The sequence below is a fragment of the Anopheles funestus genome, chromosome 2RL, assembly GCF_943734845.2.
Source record: "Anopheles funestus chromosome 2RL, idAnoFuneDA-416_04, whole genome shotgun sequence".
Lineage (NCBI taxonomy): Eukaryota > Metazoa > Arthropoda > Insecta > Diptera > Culicidae > Anopheles > Anopheles funestus.
Window position 1 is genome coordinate 15,810,885 of NC_064598.1, and position 23,933 is coordinate 15,834,817.

General features: G+C 43.6%; 1 protein-coding gene across 2 annotated transcripts in view; it reads right to left on the bottom strand.

Annotated features, from left to right (window-relative positions):
• Positions 1-23,933, bottom strand: part of LOC125764903 (homeobox protein prospero) — a 159,886-nt gene that overhangs the window by 118,650 nt on the left and 17,303 nt on the right. For both annotated transcript variants that reach the window (XM_049429598.1, XM_049429595.1), the window contains exon 2: positions 8,005-8,133. The gene's annotated coding sequence lies outside the window, so the exon portion shown is untranslated. The remainder of the gene's footprint in view (positions 1-8,004; positions 8,134-23,933) is intronic.

Consider the following 23,933-nt stretch of genomic DNA (forward strand, 5'->3'; position numbering starts at 1 on the left):
TTACAGAAATGCTGAGAGACTATCTAACGAAATACTTGCTGTGAACTCGAAGGAGTTAACTGAGCTACTCATACACATTCAGTAAACTTCATTTAAGCCTTAGTCATCTCTCCACGTTTATTATAATCCAAGTTTTCTAACTTTTCTAGATAAATAATCCAATACTTTGAACAGTTTTATTATTTCATAAGGTCTTTAATGATAAAATTCATGAGAATTCCTAATTAAATTCTATAACTCATTTCAATTTCCAATAAATATGACGAGTTGAGGAGTAGCTATAGTGAGAAGGATAATTTATTAAAAAAAAAATCTGTTGTAGCACTACAACCTAAAGAATTCGTGGCTTGCCATTTCTGGTATTCTTTGACTTTAATTATCAAAAAAACAGAATAGCAAGTCCTGAGCAAATATGAACTTCGTAAAGATTTGTATACAGACTTAAAAAGAAATAAATTTTTCACACCGTTTAAATGAGTCAGCAAGTAATACTTATACGGGAGTGAACATAGCAACAACCTCAAACTACTCAACCTCATACAGATTCCAGAAGGAATCGTTCCGAAATCATCATACATCACATCTGCCATGTACGAACGCTCGCTGTATGCTAATCTAATATCATGTGTCAATTTTCTGCATGATGGATGTGGATCTACTATCCCTATAAGCATGGATCAACAATCAGTGACTATCGTCGAAGGATGGAGAAGCAAAAAAAAAAACCCACAATAGAAATTAGCTGAGCGTCGTGTTTTCTAACCCTGGCCAACCAAACCAAATGCATTCCGACCCTTTGCTGTGTAAATGTGCAAGAGGTCATCAAAAGTGAGCGACCGAGATAGAGCGAGAAAAAAAAATGATACGTACAACATCCGGCCGATACGCAGGCCGGAGGACAATAGTGGCAATTGTTGTATCCACCAGCCCAGTTACTACCACCCACAGTGTACGGTTTTGTGCTTGTGTGCTATGCATTTTTAATACACATCCGGGCTAACCTGTGTACGAGCAGCGACCGAAAATAAGACTCAGTAGAAAGGAGCAGCAGCAGCAACAAAAAAACCACCCAACCCTCCCCCCCAATGCACCCACACACTAGCGTAAACGAAAAACAACAGCACCGCATGCATCTTCTGTCCCTTCGAATTGTGCACCTGCGTTTTTTTGTTGTTGTTTCACCCCGTACTGTTAGGCCTCGATGCCGAATCGATTGTCTGTTTTACCTGCACCCAGCCCTAGGACTAGTTCACCCCCACTTACTCCTGGTTCCACCAACCAACCATTACGATGCAATTCATGCATACACATAAAGTACACATCTCCTATCCGCGATGCACAAAACACAGCGCGGACAGGATAGTGCCAGGCTGCTCAACAGCATAAACAACATCAACAATGGGAGAGAATAATATCGCTAAACTAACATACCTTTAACCTTGCAAATGCAGGGTATTATTCACACTCGCGCCTCAACCCATACGCCTAAACGCCTGTACTTGTTTTTTTCTGTTTCGTTCTCTTTTTTTTTGCTGGTGCTGGCAACCAAGAATCGGAACAGTACAATTGGGAAAGCGGGTGGGTTTGTTTTATTTTTTCCATGTTTTGTTGTTGTTGTTGTTGTTACTCTCGCCCAAATCCCACCCACGTGGTGGTTGTGGAGAGGCGGGGTCGCTGCTGGTGCATCGCGCAAAGAATGCATGCCGTAAATTTGCATCGGATAGTGCAAATTCCACAAGGCACAGAAAAAGCCACGGTCCCCAAAATAAAACAAACGGGAATGGTAGCGAAAAAAAAACAGGAAAGAAAAACAACCAAACCCACCCATCCCACACACACGCACACACTAGGGGCAATGGCATCGATGGCATACGCACTACACATGAAAACTGTTTGCCCGTTAGTTGCCCGATAGTCCTTAAAAATGGCAGGGAAGGGAGGGGTAGGAGAAGCAGAGCGGAAGGTCGGGAAATGCACGCATGAACAGCAATAGAAAAATAAAGGCATAAAAGTGCATCGAGAGACGGAAAAATTGCACCGTCCTACCCGGAACAATAGTGCACACCACACCACATAATCAAATTATATTTGCACCCTTCCACCCCTAAAACCCCCCCACCACCAACCTGTTTCCCACAAAAAGGATGTCTAATGCGTTTGGTAGGAATGCGCTACGCACCATCCGGTGCATCTCTGATTGCATTTGCTTCAAGTTGGCTCTTGAGCATCTACCCGCTGAGTGCAGCATTCTACACCGCGTGCATATTCGCGTCCCTGGATGAGTCGGGGAAAAAAATAAATTTCTAATAACGGGAAAAAAAGTCGAACAAATATTTGAATCAACCCAACCAAGCGGGTTGGCAGACATGGGTGAGTGTTGCCAGCGTGCAAGCAAAAAGCACGGACGGGAGTTAATTCTAATTTTGCGGGCATCGAGTACTGTCCCGTATTCTATAATTGCAAGTAACGATGCAAGAGGCAGGATCGATGCAATCGACAGATAATTCGATTATGAGTACAGATTTCATAATTGGTTCACCAGATGTTAATGATTGACGCTAGTCACCGTACACAAAACACACGCAATTGCAGCACAATTTGTAGTTCATTTTAAGAAGAGGTTTTGTGCTTTGAGTTGATTTTTCGTTGCGCATCATTGAGATTAATATTAATTTCAATGAAAAATAGTTCCAATTGATCGGTATGCGAAAGCATGCCAAAGTATGGTAAAGTGTAAAAGCGGACAAATGATGCAAAGGAGCGAGAATGTAAAATACATTGCCAGCATGGTATGCAACGATGCGTTGATCTTTTTTTGTGATTTTAGGAAAATTACGCGACAGAAACTGTCAACTTTCCCTGTCCAGGGTACATATCAAGTGACCGATTGCATGGGATGCACCAGACGCTGATTGGCGTTATGCACTTATACGCCTCTGTCTCCCTGTGGACTTTCACATGTCATAGGTGATCGGTGTTGGACCATTTTTTTTGCATTACGTTAGGCTCACTTGTCAAATGATTAAAAAATGTCGATCAAGAAAATATCAAGGGACGTTCCATTGACATGCACAGGAACTCTTTTTTTCATTTCTTCTAACCGTTGCTAATTTTCCTCGCATATTAAACCAGAAAATATAACCTCAATGTAACTTAAATAAATACTTGAAAATAATTTGCAACACAATCACTTTAGTAATTTCCTTTATCATCTTCTATTTTCAGGTTAGGATTGATTGAACACTGAGCAATAATGATGTGGTATGCATCAGTCCACCAATTATCACACCCTGATTTAAGCTGCATGTCTTAACCTTCCGGCAAAGGGGAGTAACAAAACCGAAAAGGGTTAACATGGTATGTAAATATTACAATAACCTTTGTCAGGGACAAATTGGAACAGAACCTAGGAATGAAGTCACCAACGGCTTACCTGCCGCGTTAGACTATTACACCAAATGCTTCCTTTACTTATGAATAACTTACAGTAACTTCCCACTCCCTCAGGGCAAGATTGACAATCCATCAAACCATAGGCATAAGGAAATGTGCCCCCATCTCTTACGCCTGCCATGTTTTGGGTACATTCCCTCAAACACATGTTTATCATGCCCCGTGCAAAGCGTTAAGGGTTGCGTAAAGGGATGGAAAATATTTGATGATAAGCACATATGGGCCGCGGCGTAGCTTCATTAACGACGCAATTAAGGACCAATTATCGATCCCCAGCAAAAGGAAGGTACCTTAATTTCTTAATATACCTGCTGGAAATGCCACCTACACCGGTAGTGTTGTTGGTACCAGTTCCGTGGTATTTATGGTGGTTGAATAATTGAAAGCCCCAATGTCCAATGGAACACCCCACGTAAAGTAATTAGATGGTGAACCGTATTGAACTGGACAGGCTGTTCTTATGCTATCGTATTAGGGCAGGAATAAGAAGTGTAATGTACAGTTTTCTATTCTTGTACCTTCTGGCAGAACCACTTCACAGCTGTGAGACATATGGGTGTTTCGGTTACATATGCCTTACACGGTAGGAATTCGATTCCCACAAATGGATTTCAAAGAAAATCCTTCGTAAAGAACGCATATGTGACCTGGTGTAATACTGCTTTCGTAAATACAGTTTAATTTATCGCAATCCTTTTGCTAGCTTCAACCACAGAATGGGTTTTCATTAGAAAGAAATCGGTTCCATTCAATCGATAACCGTACCGGAATTCATTTTCCATAAAAGTTTTTGTTGTTGTATTCTTCATTTTTAAACACATATGGACTATAAGCATTAATGAGGTCGATGTCTTTGTTTTAGCAGCTCTGTTTAACCTTTAGATCACATGAAAGTGATTCGCTAGCACTGCTCTTTGCTAAAGACGATTTTAGTGACACCCTTGTCTTGGGCCACGGAGCACCATTAAATACTTTGGCTATGCAGACGATAAGATCTTATGGTAAATTGCTTCAGTGTGCCAAACGCCTGAACCAGAAGATGGTTCGTGTACGAGACCGGTACCTTTCGCCCTATTGTCTTATTAAACCTCGGAGCCCGTCACCATCAACAGTAGCCGGATAGAGACATTTGTGGACGTTGGTGAAAAGAACTTTCAGCCACACTGCTAGTCCTACTCCGTACTGTATGCTGTTATTTAGCATATGTGAGTAGTTTAGAAGAGCTTTACGTGAAACGTGGCGATTGCCGGTTTTAGTTAGCAAGCAACACTCGGCACTGGGAATGCCTTAGAATGCCTTGAGAAAGAATGTGCATATGGGCACATTTTGTTTGGGATAATTTTAAACAGATGCCGTAGAACAGTGTGAGTACAAACAGAAATAATCCACTTGCTTTTCTTACTCGGCGTAGTGGAGTATGGGGCATGGAGATTGGAAAGAAAATCTAACTGCGTCCTGTGGAAAACAGGCTGTACGTGTTAAAGGCAAATTTGTCTTGATTATTTTTCTTGCCAAAGCAGATACATACAGTTGAGAATTCAAAGGATGTCGTTTGTCTCGAAACTCTTAGCCTAGTTATTACATCACTGCAACGGATTAAAACGTTTGATGGACCAGTTCGGCACCAGTCGGTTCCATATTGTATTTAACTAAGAACAATAATAAACAGTAAACATTAAACACTAACAGCTCGGCGTATACCTTTCACTACCATTCGACAGACAGTAATTTCGCACAAACGTTTAGCTTAAACACGCACCACACTCTCCGTCAATCCGTTGTCACCGGCAGGATAAGAAGGGATGAGGCTTGGGCAATTGAGCGTGAAAGGTGCATGAAAGCAAAATGTGTCGCTTCAGTAAGTTCTCCTGCACCACAAGAGCACTGGGGAATGTGATATTTCACTACGGAAGAAGTTAATCGTAAACACCTTTCTAATGAAACACCAAAATGGGTAATAAACCGTAACAAAACCAAAGCAGATTGAGCAAATAGTTAAGGGGCAGGGTGTTGAGTGATGAAGATGATGATATATACGCATCATTCGATTCTTTTCTACCGGAAGAAAAGGCTTCAGTACAACTATCATCACAGTTGGGTAGAGTAAAGGGAATTGCTAAAAATACACCCTAGCATTTCCCCCTTCTTCCGGCCAACGTCTGAACAGAAGAAGGTGGCAAATCCTTCACCTTAGCCGGTCTTCATTCTTTTGACCAATTGAGTAGAAAACACACGCCACCGATAGCCTTTGATGAATCTTCGCATCGGCAACACCGTGATTGATTCCGGTATGCGTATGAAGACGGTTCGGTTCGGTAAGCCGAGACCGTTTGTTCTCGTTACACTTGGCTACACGTTTGGTGAGGCCAACACCAAGAGGTTCCCTGGGGCGTAACGTTACGACCCACATGTCTGACACGCACAGGTAAGCAACTCTCCTGTTGCGAGTCTTGCGTGTACGCACACCTATAGGCAAGGTTAGTAGACTTCCACGCTAGTACACACACTCGCGATAGGATTCGCACCAGATCAGTCGTGTGCTAAACTAATTTGCTAATCGGTCCCTCTTCGGTCGCTTCGCAGGCTAGCAAGTAGCGGTGTGCTGTCCCAATGCAGTCCCATCGTAAGATTCCCCTCGGGGACGGCTGATGAAGATAGAGCCTCCAGCCCGAAGCCTCTAGTCGAAGCCGCACCTAAGACGCATCGCTCGCGGTGTCCGATGTCCGGTGTTACGGCTATATGTCGACGTATCGTAACGGGGGCCAACCAAGTCGTTGGGTTGGGTTTTTATTTATGGAAATGAGCGTCCACCGGCTAAGTGCTGGCTTACGTAGATAAGAGCGAATGTTTCACGGTGCGCGTGTGTAACGCGAAACTTTAAAACCTTTTCTCATCATTGGACATTCGCACCACGAGGTTGTATTTCTCAAGGTATACCCACGATAGCGGCCAAAGACATGTGGAGAGGGGACTGATGACGTGTGGTCATTTATTTAATTTAGCGTCACAAGCAACTGACCACTCCCTGCATCTAAGATCGTTAGCATGACGAACGTTTTCGTTAAAAAGGTGGGTAACATATTGTCGGAAAATTAATTTTCTTTAAGAATCATGCGGATTAATCAACACGCTAGTTTAATGTGATGAATGTATGTTGTTTCCGTTTGTAAGGAACATGTATTTTTTGTCACGTATTTGTTAGCACTGAGACGTGCCTTCATTTCACACCTTACATAAAAAAACCTTCTCAAAAAATGACTTCTTCTAATAGCTCTTAAACACAAATCGCCATACGTTTGACGGTCCTTTTAGCTTTAGTAGTTGCATTATTAAGCGTACTTTCTTCAAACTAATATGGGTGACGAATGTCCTATCGCTCCAAGGACACGAGCGGCCACACAAGCGCGAGAAAGCAACATCAATAATTCACCTCGATTGCTCACTCTCGCACTCTCGCCACAGGAACGTTGGTGTGCGTGTAAGTTATTCATTTTGAAATCATCTGACCACAATGTGGTTATGTCCACGTATAAGGTTTGTCGAATTGCTTGCACGGTGTAGAAATAGCTTCGAAGACAAACATTAGGCCCCTAATGCGCTAATTCCGGTTCCATACGATGACGGGGGGGTCAAAGCGTTGCAGAGAAGGATGTTTCACCGGGACGACACTTTCGTTTCCGTCCCCGGATTGCACGCCAAGTCACCTTAAACACACACACAGATACCCGGATTGTATGGTGCCGGAGTGTTCCGTTACCCGCAGTCATTAGGAGAAGAGGGTCACGAACAGACACCAGGGAGTACATACGAGTGTGGGGTTCTAATAACACCTCACCGTACAGAAACACCGAAGAAAGCATTTTATGTGGCCTGCCGCCACATTCGGTGGGGTGACCGTGCTTATCAGTTTCCGGAAATCTGGATGGAAAATTGTTATTAAATTTATCATACACGTATTGGGGAGGCTTTCTCGCGCGCGCGTTCATGTCAGGTCCGGAAGCGGTAAAGTAAAGTGCGATTTCCCGTGTGCTTTCCATTCCATGCCCATAATGCGTTTCGTCAGTAGGATGTCTCTGTGTGTGCTTCTTTTTTCTTCTTCCATCGGTACCGCTACTTCTAGCCGCGCACCTCTTTCGCACCCAACCACACGTGGCTGAAGCTGTCTTTTGAACGCTGCACGGAATGTGTCCGTGTGGCATGAATTGATGCCTTGCACGGAATGCCTGGTGCCTAGTGAGCGTAATTGTCTTTACGTGATTTATGAATAAATTAAAGGGCAACAGCATACACTAAGCCTTAGAAAGGCTTTCGGTCACTTCGACAATTGGGTGGTAAAAACAAAACCCACCAATAGCAACTAAAAAAAAAACGCCGAACGAACGCCTGATGTTGATGTACATTAGCCGATAAGAGCGAAACACCACTACGTCTGCTACTGCTACTGTTCAAGAAATTGTCCCACCACTAATGACACATGTCGGTCGCATATGATTGCAAGAGAATTGATCGAAAGAACTACGAAAAAAAAGCAACATTTATAAATTGACTTACCTTTAATGCGAATGCTTCTTTCTCCGCACGTCATCATCCAGCATTGTGCCGTAGGTTGATCCTAATCAAACACAACACCACCAGTAGGATTTGTTCTTCGTTACATCTTGTAAGTTATTGCGCTTTCAACTAGAATGTGCAAAAATTTAAGAAAAAGAAAGAAAAAATCACTACTTTTGAATATAAATTGAAGAATGTGTTGAAAACACGAGCTCGATCTGTGATCCTCTTTCGAGTACGATGAAGCTAAAACTGAACAATGTGGAGCAATGCGTTGACCCATTCGAATACCGTTAGACTATACGGATGATCGGGCACGCACATCACTAAACCAACGATAATACAAAGGATACGATCGCTTGCGAGATGTCTCGTTGCGATAAGAAGTGTACGGTGTATTTCTCACACGAAGACACTGCGCTGTGGTAAGAAAGCGAAAGGGCTTAGAGTATGCGTGTACAGACTCCGTACATTTACTGAGACACTTATCCGTGTATCGACAGATGCGAGATCATGCCTCAAGCTTAGGCCGGAGTGCGTTTAGTAGATATGGTAGAAATATTTCCGCAATTTAACAAATTAATAGCGTGTTTCATATTTTTGGGAATTAAACTTTACTACATTTTATTTTATTTAAAAAAAAATAGTTTTCCCTGATGTTACTTAAACCGCGTTGGATTTTTATATAATTTTTTTTTTGTTTCTTCTTCTTTTTCTAACATATGACATATGACATTAACATATGTCAAACTAATTTTACTTTTCCTTGAATCAATTGATATCAATTATCAATTTGAAAGTTGAGTTATTTGCTGACTTTTATACGTACATTTTGTTAACAGTTATTATAAAATAAGCGACAAACCTTCGCGAACCGAACAAATCAATACTTATTTACGAAAATTGGTCTTCGTTTTTGTTTTATAAAGCAAGAACTACGACCTGTCAAGTCAGACTTTAAAAATATATGTAAATCATTGTTTAAGTATCTTGTTACTTGAACGAAAAATGTATGTCTCTTTGATCTTTTTTTTATTTAATCCTCGATATAGATAGCTTATCTTCACCATCCCCATCACATTGCCTGCATCCAGGATACAACATTATTACAATTCGTTCGAACACTTTTTGATTCCACATCCCAGTACAATCGTAGTTATGATGGCAATAAAGTTGCACCACGCTTAACGTCTTGTGGCTGTTAGCAGTACCCTTCTCAATATTGCTTTTACTGCCGTACAAACATTCGGCAAAACGCCGTTTCGACGTAGGGTGCTGCACAGTGCCCAGGATGCGTTCCACGGATGCGATGATGAATGTAATCGAAAACGGACTATTAATTGTGTGATTATGCGTCCAGCCAGTGAGTCCAACCATAAATATGTAATCGTTACCGAATGCGCGAAGGCTTTTGTTGGTGATCGTAACCTATGATTTCGGTTGCACACGGTGGTACGAAATGAAAGCAAAACAAAAATACTGAAACCCGGCCCGGTGGTAATATGTAGGAAAATAAAACACGAGATGAGGTTGCAATTTACCATGGAAATGTAGTCTCAAGTGACCATAAAATGTGGTGGAATTTGAATGTTCTCACCGTGGTTACGGGCGATGGTGTGTTTACGATTGAAGCATCGGTTTTTGCAAATCGATTGCCAACATCAAACGTATGCCAGGCTAGGGGCTTTTCGGTATGGAATGTTGGCGAGGACGAGTAAAAGAGATGAAAAAAAAACAGGCTAGATATCAAGCTATATGTAGGTTTGTAATATCCCATTAGCTTCGTTCGCATCCGTGGCCAACTTGTTGAAACGGAACTAGTGCGATAATGTTTCAAAGCCAAACACCTCCGAGGCTTAGAAATTGTGTCCAAAACATACAAAAGCTGTACTTCATGAAGACTCATTTCGTATCTCCAAAACCTTGGAATCCTTGGAACTCACCTGCCCAAAAAAAAAAACGTGATAAACTCGAAGGCTGTTGAAGATGAACTTATTGAGGTTGTTAATTCTTCCACCAATTAAACATGTTGCCAGTGGACATACTGGTCGCAATTAATCACCCCGATGGCGTCGATAAAGTTGGTTTCATTATCTTCATAAAAATCTTGTAACCAATTGAGAACAGTTTATGTTGCCGTGTATCGAAAACCGTTCGTTCACACTCAAGTCAATCAAGTGGAATCCAATAAAGGCGCAGAAGACAACGGATGGTCGTAAAAATGAAACTTTACCACTTGAGCAAATCAATTACAGTCTTCACCGTTCGCAGTTCCGTTGTGAGTATTATCGATGGGAAGACTCAACGATGTTGTTCAAACACTGTAACAGCAATAAGGATCGAAGGTTAAGAAAAGTCTATATTTTTCACCAATAAAAAACAACAACTCATAATAGTCAAGCGTAAAATGGGTTAAACTAGCCATCACATGACACGGTATTGGCCGGGGTACCATTCGAAAGCAGACAAAGAAAAGTGGGACCATCTTGCACTTGTAATTTGTTCACTAGTTCGCCCACCGAACAACGGTTCTTATCGCTCGCATATTGACACAATCGATCGATTAGTCGACGGCGTGGAAACAACCCATATGTCCACACTCGGGCGAAAGAAAACTGACGCCGGAAGTGATCTGCAGGCCCTGTCACCATCACCCGGGCTGGGTGTCGTGGATTGCGTGGTATACGGACGTTTTATTACACCGCCGGTACAGGTAACATCACTGTGCCCGCTGTGTCTCCTCCTTCGATCACATACGGAGTCACATACGAAGCACCACTATCAGCGATAAGAAATCAAGCTTAATGTTATTTTTTCAGTCCCCATCCTACTACCACCGGCAATACCGGAGGCAACGATTACCGCCACGGAAAGCCAGCATACAATATCGAGCGGCAGCTGTCATTAGCGGTAGTTTCTTCGTCGCATTTTCCGCCGCAAAAGCGCGTGCAACGTGTTGCGTTTTTCCTCTACCATAAAAAGATTTTTATCTTATCTCTCCGTGCGGCCATTTCCCATACTTAAGTGATTACACAGTGCAGTGTGCCGTTGGCGTGAAGTCACCCGGTTTGGCGTCAGCCCGCCAAAGGGATCGCAAGGTGTATCGGCGTAAAACCTTTCGGTGCGGTACTTGTTTGGTTGTGGTGAAAGGATAGCACTGGGAGGACATGTGTACCTGGGTCTGGGTCTGCACACGTCTACGCTAGGGGGTAAATGGTTGTACGAGGGTGAGTTTTGATCGCTACTCCCCATCCCAAGAGAACTGTTACGTTACTCGTCAGGCATGTATGCGCCTTTCAACTCTGGTCATATGCAGGTGTGCGTATTTGAAGGCAATTTGCTTAAAGGGTGACATATGGATGAGCAAATTTTTGGGGCTCGATGTAGTCCATTAAGTAACAAGTTACAAAAAAAGTACATACAAACAAAAAACAGTTAAAACATCAAGAACTTTTGAAGATTTGATAATATATTTTTATATTCCCTTTCTTCGTTTACATAGACTTTCATCTAGTGATAATATTTTATTCCAAAATTAGCTTCACTTAATGCTTGTTATATTAATCAATTCCACATTTTCGTGTTACATATCTTATTTTTTCGTAGAACTACTATAATATCTAATTCTTCTGATTTTATTCTATTAAAAAATGTCACGAATTCAATGTAGGAATCTTTTCATGAAATACTTCAAGAACAAAGTGGGTAAAGTCGTCCATACGATAGCTAATCGCTAATTAAGAAATTACTTGGTTTTTTTTTACAAATAATTATGACTATCTATCTTTTAAAGATCTTTTCCTTACTATATCTTGCTTATTGATGGATTACTATATTTCTGTGTAAAATTCACTTCTGTTTTTTCTTTACTGATCTGTCAACTAAGTGAGGATTTACCACTCAGTCTATCTAGCGCATGAGTAGCCAGGTCTACAAGTTGTTAGAACATGCGTTAAAGTCTGCATTCTAGCATGTTTTATATTTTCTTATACCAAATAGATGATCAAGGGTGAAAATTTATGTTTTTTCCCATTTCACACCATCTTTCAACAAAAAAACAAAATTCTTAAGCGTTTCTTATGTGTTTATTATTAACAATTATACAAATATTTGTACGAATCAAGTTGGGCAAGCAGCACTAACCGAAATACTGTCAAACATACGGCATTCCGAGGATATTGAATGGTTCGCATTTTCATTCAACTTCATGAGCTCTAAAATCTAAACTCTATAAAAGCTAGGGGAACTATTTCTCCTTTCGAGTAAAAAAACGCTTTATTTCTAATTCCCCCTTCTCTGGCAAAATCGGATATCGAGGGGGTGAACAGTTTACCCTCACAGGAACGAACCAACCGAGTAAAAATTTAAGAAAGGGAATCGTAATACGAAAGGATATCTTCAGTGGAGGGGATGCAATGGAAATGCGCTGGAAGTCGGGAAAAGGGCTTTCGCGGCTTTTCATCAACATCAACGGCATCTATTGAGCGGTAGCGAAGGGCAAGCCGGAAGCGATGCTGTCAGTTCTATTCGCCCTGTCCGTGTCCGGGAGCTTTTTTGTCGCCTTATGTCGACCCTTAACCCTTGTGGTAGAGCGGCAAGCGACACCGGCGGGCAGCGGAACACTAAGAATGTACGACCGATTCGTAGGAGCGACTGTTGTTGACTGATTTTCCAGCAGGAAAAACTTTGCCTTCGATGCCAGACCGTCAGGGTACGCGCGTACTGTAATCGAGCACGCTGCAGTCCGTGCGACCAAACGATGAGGCGCTTGCGTGCGGTTACGGTTTTTTGGAGTTGTTCTACTACTTGCAATCGGACTCTTGGACACGTCCTTGCGACAATGCGTCCGTTCCTCACTGGCTGGGTGTGGGATTAATTATGTGCTATAGAAATGAAAACCGCGCCGTTCGTGCTGGACCGAACGAAACGCAAAATTTCCCCGCCTGGGTATGGCTTGGCAAAATGGGGGATGCCTTCCAAACGACAGAAAATCGGACAAACCGGGAAATCTACCGGACGGCAAATTGAATGGGAACACAAACATCCACACACACGCAGGTATATGCAATCGCTGTCGACTTTCCACCGGATGCACTTTCCCACAAATGAACGCGACTGTGCGGGGTATTTGCTGTGTTTCGAAATGCATGTTGGCAAATTTCTATCCTTTCGCGAAATTGCATTGCCAGCAGCTTCGATTGGGGCATGGAAGCGTGCAGAAGCAGCCATGGGAGGGGAAGTACAGGAGGAGGAGGAGGGGGAACGCACCAACAACTACCCCGAAAAGGATCATCATCGGGGCGAGGGGTCCATTTTGTTCCTGATTCCAAGGAACGCTATTCACGCAGTCAGCAAAAGCGCTTGTGTGTGTGCGTGTTTTATGTGCGACCGGGGGGGGGAAAAAGGGTGTAAGGAGGGCATCACACACACACAAAAAAGTTTTGCGATTAGAGTGAACAAGGGCTCCAATAGGGATCCCCTTCTGGCTTCGCCGCAGTGCAATAGTTAGAATGCATGCACTTGCATCTCCCCCACCAGCCATCAAGCCTCCCATTTCTTGCATTTCCCCACAGCTGCAGATGCACCAGGTCGGTTGGTTTGGCATGTCCCCGGGATACAACATGCACACGGTTTCGTTGCTTTTTTTTGTTCGTCATTTTCATTCTTCTCCACGGTATCTGCTGCTCTCGGCTCGGCCATTGGTGCCTTTGGCGTTGCATCAAACTGCAGCAGTGCAGGCCGTGCGCTTGTTTCGCTCGCCACTCGCGGGCAACTGACAGCGCGAGCTTTGATAAATGGATGGATGCAATTTATGGAGCGACGGATTCGTCCGATGTGCCTGTGCCTTCGCGCCTTCGTGTGTGATGGGTGACGTCGCTGATGTTTCGAGAATGACATCGATTTGGCGCGGGTGGGGTGGGGAAGGGAGCTGGGGGGTTTTTGCAAAATGTGGGGAAGTCATTTGGGGCTACGGAGCATGAAACGTGGACAGGTCCCAGCGGACGGGTCCGGATGTAGGGCCTAAACAGAACGGACAGCAGGTGATTTATTGAAATGTTCACCAGAACGATCCGTATTGCCCGTATTGGGTGTGGTGGATTCGGGCCAAATTTTCCACCGGTGGTTCCGATACGTAATAACACCGTGGTGCTTGTGTATCTTTGCGTGGTTTCCTTTGTTGTATGTTTTCTTTTTTCCCCGCTTCTCGCTTAGTTGTTAGATTTATTTTCAAATTTAAGGAAATTCGTTGCCCGTTGCCTGAAGGTGATTGAGGAATGAGAGCACCATTGTACCATAAGCCCTGTCAATGTTGTACTAATGTTAGTTATTAGGTATGAAATGCTATACAGCATACTAGCCAAACTTTCTAAACCTCGTTAAGGATCGATTTTAGGCTCATTTTTGCGCCTTTTAATATCCTTCAAATAAAGGGTGGCTTCCCTCGAAATGACACAACCCAACATTCAACCCATTTCTTTTCGTTTTTTTTCGCTCTCTCTACACCGTACACAATTTGGCCATCATACAATCGCCTCATTTATCTTAATACCACAACAGACGCGCCGTTTCACTATATCCTCGAACACCTCGAAGCGTGATACTTCTTGGCCAGCAACTCATTACAGCAAACAACCCAGTGCCACCACCCTCCAGCGGTTCGAGAAAAAGGTTTTGTCGGCCATTTTGAAAGAACCTTCTTCGGGGTACCGTAACCCTTCACCACAGTGTCCTGCACCCTCTTTGCGCCAACCACCAACGCGACACGTGTCCGCCCGGCTAAAGGGCTTCCGAACCAGTTTTCTGCCAAAAAGCACTTGTAAGCCTACGCATTTGCATCTTTCACAATATCGCAAAGGGTTTTGGCCCCTTTTGACCACCCCAGAAGGACACGAACCCTTAATTTGAATAAAAATTGAGAAAACTAACAATAATTTCTCCATAAATAAATCCATGCTGGTGTCTTCCATTTTGCCCGTACGCTATTCTTGCTTGACCGGAAGCCGAGGGTGGTGGTTTCGGGTGTTTTAGAACCTTTCGCCGAGGAAAAAGGGCCGATGAAAATGGTAATTCCCGGATTCGGGTACGGTTTTCTTCAAAGGCATGAAAAGCTTCCCCCGAAAAATGCCCACGTTACGCTTATTGACTTGAGCGGGTGTGATGCGGGAAAGAGTTTTCCTCGAAAAGCGGGTTCATTAGAAAACCTTCCGGAAAAATTAGAAACCCCCTATCCAAGCGATCGAATGCGGGAGTGTTTGTATGTCGTACCATTTCCAACAAACTGGAGGAAGTCAACGTGAGATATCCTTAGTTGGAAGCATTATTAATTTCGATCACAACTCACATGACAAGAGTTGTTCGTAGCCCTTATCGTTGCGACGAAACTCTCCAAAAGTGGTTTTTAGAAATGTGTGGGCAATTTATTTTTCAAATTTACGGCTACGTTTTCTTCACACTCAGCACTCGGTTGATTGGAGGACCTTGCTATTTCTTATCGCAGTGCCTACTCCATCACAAGCGTTGGGTTGGATTGGTAAAAATAATTACAACATCCTATTGCTCATTCCCGATGCGACTTTGCGAACCAATCCGAACCGAAGTTGTCCATAAAACCTGTCCAATTTTGCCCAACTCGGGGGAATACTGCTTCCGTTCGCGTGAGACAGCTTATACATATTCATTAGCTCTAATTCTTCTAAGATAGATTGTCCGCTTTTCGCTATCCAGAGGAAACGGTAGTCCAATTGAAAGCAATAAATTAAAAAAGGGAGAAAACTTGTCCCCGGTGTTGTGTGTGTGTGTGTGTGTGTGTCCACACTGTAGCAGTTTACTTGTATCACTCTACTACTATTCGTCAAGCACTCGGAATGTAGTGATCCTATGACCAATTATTTGGTCCTTTATAAATTATTTCCCTTACCATAGCTCGGATGGAAACTAATTTTAATTTCGTATTACTTCTTTGCTCTGCCATGTGTCTGGTCGGAAAGAAGCGTATAAAAGTCTCCTATCGTTGATAGGATAAATCCAAAAGGCAACCCAACCATTTCCCGATCCACAGTCACCAATATTACGGGGTTTTGTGTTTATGTGCTGATATTATAAGATACTTTGATCCAACCGTTTCGGTTATTGCTACTTATCAGGATGGCGAGGGTACTGTAGTAATAGGTGGATACTATTCATTACGCTTGATTAAAATTTGTCTCGCTCCACTGAAATTGAAATTTCAAACCACTCCTTTTTCTTGAATCTTTGGCACCGTAACCGAACCAGCGCTTGGTGTCCGTTTCTATGCACGGTTAGCGAACGGGACCGATGCCGGAAAGACCTATTTCCACCCCAGACCATGACACGAAACCGATCAACTGACTTACACTCATTATGGATGGATGGATGAAAAATCGATCGATGGATCCCCATCGGTACGTGGAAGACCCAGCTCCGATGGCGACGATTTGGCTCCTTTCATTTGCGTGGCTTGGCATGTGACGACGACAATGACGACGAGCCTGGCTTGGAGCAAAACCAGCGCTTTATTACATTAAATCGGTGGCAAGCGAACGGCGGTGTTCTGCCGAAGAAGCTGTACGGTGTGCGAGGATGGTTAATAAAAGTTGCCCAAAAACCGAAACCCAGCGGCAAAAAGGGTCATAATTTGACGAAAGGTTTTAATTATGTTGCTCCGTCACAGACCGTCCAGCCGGATAGATGGTTTTTGGGGTGCCCCGCTGCGGTTGGTTGCAGCATAATTTTATTTGTAGAAATTTGATGACACGCTGAATAGATTGGTGTTCTTGTCATGGACATTTGTTGTAGTGATATAGGTGCGTAGCAGGAAACGATTTAGTTTTGGGGAAGGATTTCGTGTATCTCACGATGATGTGGAATATAAAATCAATTTCCAAACCAAATTTGAATGGACTGTAACGCCGTTTCAGCTGCGTAATTGAAAGTAGCCTAAAATTATTTTGAAAGTGTACATTTGCTTACTTTATTAGACGCTACAAGCGCTCTGTGGTCTTTGGGCTGTTTGCAGAAGTCTTGAAAATCGCTAATAGTCCATTGCATTACCTTTGTCACTATTGCGGACGTATCAACGCCATCACTCCATCTCAGTTTTAGGCCTACCACGTATCCTTTGTCTATGTGAACGACCTCAAGGTACTTTACGAGTTGGATCGTTCTGTGTCAATCAAATGACCAGAACACCAAAGAATTCTTCTACTTATGTGGCTTTACAACCTCAAGGATTTCTTCGACGTTATTCATCTATAGTAATATAGCAAGTCCTGCGCCCAGAGATACGGTCCAGTTGGGTTTGGATACGGTCTTATCACGTAGAGACCAACTCCACTACCATATATACCACCACGTTGGCCTGGCATGTCTTAATTCGCCGTAATTGTAAGTTCATCGTACGACTCAGAGAGCTGATCATTATAACGGCTCCTCCATTGTCCTTTTACACATACGGGGCCAAAATTCCTTCTAAGCATCTTTCTCTTGAACTCAGCTCAGAGGATTTCGTTAGTTCTGAATACTGTCCACGTTTCAGACGGATGCGTCAGTACTCCAACTAAAGGTATTTTGAAAGATTTAGATTTTCGTAGACCTCAGATGTTGAACGAATAACAGTTTCAAAATCATCTTTTTTTTCTCGGTTAGAAGGTCCAGACCGTATCAAGACTTATTTTACCACGTAGCAGGTTAGTCAGTCCATGCTACGGGTAGTCCAGATGGGATTTGATCGCTAGTCCTACCGTGTGGGCTGGCGCCATTTATCACGTACACCACCGGGCCGCCCCCAAAATCATCTTCCTAATTTATCTAAAAATCATCATCAAAGCTATTTAATGATTTTTTACATGCTTCATACTCCATACTTCTTACAGTACTTCAGTAATTAAACAAAATCTATCTGACATCGGTCGTTTGACGAACAGATTTAAACGAAAGCTTATGTTGCGGAAAGACACCTCTTCCCCATCACGGTATAAGCGTCCATTCCAACCCGTCAGGTCTAACCGAACGCGCGAAACAGATACATTATTGTCTACTTAGCGAGTTTGATTACGACCGTCCCGTCTAAAAACCTGGTATCGTGCACCGAACCGCAGGCAGCGTGTGGTTGTCCGGTCTATCTGTCGGAATCCATCGGCAAAAGGTCTTTGCCGAGTGCATCGTCAATGCAAATGCAATTGAATTGCAAAATAGTGCGGTGCGCGATTACGCTTGTGCTTCACGCGAAACCATTCATCGTCGCATGGTAGCAAATCCGTAAAAGTGCGCGCGTTTGTGCACTTTAGGTGGACGGATTTTCGCTTCTTGTCTGGCTTTTGCTTTGTTTTCTTTTTTGCTCTTCTTTTGTTTGCTTCATTCTTTTCCCAGCTTGCAACTTGCATTTCCAAATCCGCGACCCAAGCCGCGACCATCAACCACGGATACATGGCTTTTCGCTTGCAGAAGAGGAAACGGGGTGGGGAATAAACCGATCGCAAACGATAAACCGGTGGCTGCCCAAATTAACTTCACGTGTCCTTTCGGGAAAGCAATTTCCGTACGGTTTTCGCAATCGTACGGAACGATAGCGAACAATTACAGCAAATTATTTCACGTCTCGTTCTCCGTGCGAACCTAAATGCACGTTCAATGCTATTTTAGCTTCTGGTTTTTTTTGCCATTGATGCTACAGGCATTTGCAGGAACTTTGCAGGAATTGTGGACACTAGATGGATGGAGCTATTTTGTTTTTTTTGTACATTTGCAACTTCTCGTTCATAAAAGCAATAAAATACGGGGAAAAAGTTGTAGCACGTTTCAGACAATGCTTTCCGATGCATTTCCGGTACATTCACAGAAGCGCGAGATGGAGATGGCGGGCTTTTTTAAAAAGAACAAATCAAAGCATATTACTAGATGCACTCAGTTTTGGGAAAGACAAAAATACGAAACGCATTCTAAAAAAATGTCGCCAATTTTGAAAACGACTCCCGTCTTCGTGTGAACGTGTGGCAGCTGGGTCCAGTTTAAACACATTCACGAAAACCGGTCCAGCGTAACACTCGTTTGATAACCCTTTTTTCTTGTTTTCTGTAATCTTGTCAGCAGTATCCCTTCGAGGTTGCGTTCTTAAAACTGACCTTAAGAAAATAAAAAGAAAACCTGTTGTCCCCTGCTCTGGTGATGAATTTTTCAGTGTAAAAAAACGCTTTTCTAGACTAAGTTTCTCACGGTGCAACTTTTCCGTTGAATCTTTCGCATCGGCAACGATCGTCAACGGTCAAATGGTTCATCTTGCGAGAATTTTTTAGACGATCGGCAGCAACCATTCGAACGGACTAATTATTTTTCTCTAATTAAAGTGCTCGCTCGCGCGCGCACGCGCATTAAGCATCGAACCACCAAACCTAATTTGCTTAATAGACTCCGGGCTTTACGCGACTCAAGGCAACTCAAGCAAATAAAAAGTCACGAATCGTCCGGCCTTTTTTTTTTGTTCCTTGGCACAAACAATGGGGACGCGTGCCGGTCGAGAGGGACACTCAATTAAATATGGCCAGAATCTCTTCACACATGGGACCCTTTTGGCCGGTTTGCATTTCTAAAACCGGCCGGTCCTAGAAACGGGATGATGGCCGGTGGACTATCAAATTTTATGTAAATAGTCACCGGTCCCTTTTTTTCTGGTGTGCCCTTTCCTTAACGGAATTGCCAGAAATTGCCCCGACCTCCGTTCGTCGTCGATGAGTAAACACACTTGTCTCGTGTGACCGTTCGGGGTCGATTTTCTTCACCTCGGGACACCCAGAAAGGACATTTTGGGACGTTGGACGAGGGGGATAATTTATTCCTTATTCTGACCACCGGACAGGGCGTGTGTAATCAAGAAGATGCGTGTGTCAGGTTGCGGATCGAGGAATGGGTCAATTCCTCAAAAACCCTACTGTGACGAAGGGGGTTTTTCCTCTGCTGCTGTCGAGGTGTACATCAAGACGGTAAGAAAGAAGGGAGATTTTCATTACAATTCAAACAATGAAAGCAGTTGGATGATTTTGAACGGTGTAATAACTGAGGGAGTAATACATTTAATCTTAGTTTTTGAGAAGACTTACCCACAAGTCCATTTAATGGATTGTTTTTATAATATTTTTTTGCAGAAAATATTTCTAAATTAAATACTCATGCATTAGAAATAGAAAGATTTGGGCCAACCCCAAAAACATCTCACAATCGAACCGAGAAAACACCACCAAACACAATCAGCCGAGGAATCGGGCGTGGCGTTTTGCGAAAAAAAAACGATAAGCTATTAACCGTAGAAAGTACCGCAGTGTTCGCAACAAACCAAAATGCCTTTCCTGTATTACGCCCGTCAGCCAAATGCGGACGCGTCGTGAAACCCCTTTAACCCCGTTTAAATCCCCAGCGGTACGAGCCATCTTCATTTCCACCACTGAACCAATGAGATAGCGAGCGTGGCACGCATTAAAGTACGTAAAAACTATTCCCATTCGTACTTTCGTCCCATAACAGTCCATTAGGCTCATAACATCTTTGTTCGGGCTGGGTTTTTGGGAACCGGTAGGGAAGCGGCTGCGTCGTCGCACGCGTCACTTTCGTCGCACGCGTCACTTTCGTCGCACTTCCTTACCGAATGGCAAAAGAGGGGTTTTATCTTACTCTTTTTAGTGTGCGTGTATGCAAACCATCACCAACCATCGTCAGCACCATCAATAAGGGTCACACAAGGGATCGCCGTCCGTTGTCCCAAAATCACCGGAAACACGTAAACCCATCTCAGGTCAAAAGCCGTCCCATCGTGAAGACTCTGTGCTGCGGGAAGTACATGCGGGGCATAAACGGGACCGAAGGAAGACTTCTGTTGGAACTCGACACGGACCCACGACCCCACGTGTGTCCGTGTGTGTGTATGAGAAGCATGTACAAACTTTAAACCATTGGGACGCGTCCTTAAGTGAACCAACCGGGGAATAACCCTTTTGAGGCAAAGAACCTAAGCAGTGAGATTTTATGTCGCTACCGTAAACAGGGATGAGTGTGCTTTGGGGTGTGTGTGTGTGTTTTTTTTTCATACACAATAAGGACAACACACTTCTGTCCGAAGCAAGTCCCCGGGATGATCCGTTCCGGACAGCTCATCTTGTTCTTAGTGACCGTAAAGCCCACGCGCATTCACCGAAAACCCTTCCTCGCCACTTCTCGACGCTTTTGGGTTGAAAGTATTTTATTACAATAATTTATTTACGGATTATTACTATGCCGTCCGCAACACAAAAAACCCCCGTACACTTGGGAGCACACTGGGCGAACTCGTGCGGTTCTGCACACCCTGAAAATGCCACAAAAGATACGCTCCGGCATTACCGTTAAGATTCGGTGGAGTCCCTTTTTTGTTCGGAGAAATGTCCCGTGGGTTTGTACGTGCCATGTTCAGGCATTAGGCATTTGGAGCAGCGCGTATTGCTAAGCCGTGTACGATTTTATGCTTCCGTTTTTCTAAACAACCATTCGTTGCATTTTTCCCAAGAGAAAGCAAACGCCAAGTGTTTGGGAGTAGTCCCACCGTACGAGTGACCCAACTGGACGTAGATGACGTACAGAATGCGTCACACATGTCGCGTGGATCGCACCAGTTCAGCATTCAGCATTCAGGTGAGTTTCGTCCGGGTAATGGAATGTTAAATGCATGAAATATGCATTGTTTTAATATGGGAATTTTATTAACGGGCGTCCGGATTTAAAGCCGTTTCCCTTTCGGTTGAATGCTTCCGTCAGGCGGGGAAGGATTAACGTTTTCCTTTTGTCGTCCACAAGTGGACGCTGTCTCGTTTCTCATTTTTGTTTTTGGTGATTCCCACGTACGATGATGTACTATTTGGATTGAACTTTTAATGCTTTAATGTTTAAACTTGCTCTGAAAAGATGATTTCAACTATTAAGGTGGAAATCAAATGATTTTTATTTTTTTGTCAAAAAAGTATTAAATTAAATATAAGTGTTATTACTACTTTCCTCTTAGTGGAATTGCTTAAAATAATCATTAAGCAAACAAATTGAATAGGCGAAAAGAATAGAAAAGAGTAGTAATACAGATAGAAAAATACATCAATAAAAAGATGGAAGGGTCCTCTCTTATTGTGGGCACATTTCTAAAATAATCATGATGAAGGTGGATTCAGACTTGCTAACCGAACAAACCATTCTTTAACCGGATGATGAGCACGAAGGAATCGCTCATCGGACAAAGCTTGAAAGCTACGAACTATGCTGCCATTACCACAACCATTCCCTTAACATATCAAACCACCAAAAAGCAACTACCCTTTTGCTTTCGAGGTGGAAAGTCATGTTTGAACATTTTTCTTCTTTCTCTCTTTTTTTACAAAATCAACCAAAAACCAAACCACCGAACCGAAAGGGGTGGCGAATGGACCGTAGGATAAGGGATGGTAATCGACAAGCTGCAAGGGGCACATTGTAAGAAATGGCTCTCGGCTCTGCTGTGCGCATCACCGTCATCATCATCCAACCCATAACCAACCATCATCGTCACCTACGGAGATGGCCGGTCGGAGATTTTCGTACTTTTCCAACAGAGAAGAGCAGCAAGATGAGCGCCCCGGAAAGAAGTTCCACTCGGTGAAGGAGATAGGATAGGATGCTGGCTGGCATGTGAAAGGGTGCCCGAACCATAGCGGGCGGACTCCTTCAATCCCGCACCGGGGTCGGGTTTTTGGTCCGGTCTGACCGGGTGTGCGAGTGAGAGTATTAAATTTATTTCCTCTTTTTTTAGGAATTAGATGAAAAAACGGTAGTTGTTTTAAATGGGGGCGAAAGTTGTTTAAAAATTCGCTCCTGCTTCCTACGACACGGCACACTACCCCGTTAGTGGTGCGTTCCGTGCGTGCTCGTGTGTGTACGGATGCGGGTGTGCGCCACACTGGCTGGTGAGACGCACCACTACAGATAGGGGCGCACGCCATGTTCACTCCCTTCGATAGTGTTGAACCCTTTTGCGGTTCGGCAAAGCATTTCATCGGCTTATTGATCTAGCTGCATGGAGGAATGTACGAGCCATGTGGCGTTAGCTATTCATTAAATCGCCTTTTTTACTGGTGGAAATCCTTGGCAATCGATGGCGAGTGGCACACTCAATAGGGCTCGATCGTATTACGAGCTTTGGTTGGAAAATGGAACATTTAAGGAAATATTGTTGTTGCTATGTTTATTCTCGGTGACCGGTGTGTTCCAAGGTACGATTCCATTCCATCCGTTTTGTTAATCGCCAATCAGTCGTCCGAAAAGGGTGGCGATCACCTTGCTCACCATTGAATTCACTTCACTGGTACAGAAGCTTTGATAAAGTTTCAACTAAAGCGCCAACCAACTACCCTAGCCGAAGGGCAAATTGTCTGAATAAATAATTCAATTCACGCCAAACTAGCGGACAAGGAAAGTTTCTGCACCGAAGCTGTTGAACACGGTCAATCTGAACCGCAGCCCACGCTTGCACGATCCGAAAAAAGGGTCCCAGAGCTTAAGCGCCGGCGAAAGGAAAAGTTTGAAATTACCGTTGGCGTGTAGCGTTGTGATGTTGCAGCATACGCCTCCACTGTTCTCACGGTCTCAGCACGCGAACCTCAGGGATGTAGCGTACAACTCCAACGGCACCGAAGCACTGGAAAGTTTTATTATTTTAATATTCTTCTTTTTTTCTCCAGTAGCAGTAGTAGTAACCGGAAACTTGGCTCCCCACGATAGATAATAGTACAAGAGCTTTGACCCGCCCTACAGGGTGGAATTCCCGGGTGGATTCTGTCATGTAGCATGATGATGCTTTGAGTCTTGAATATCACATCCATGGCAGCCGAGTGCTTACGATGTGCTAGATACGGAGATGCGTTAGA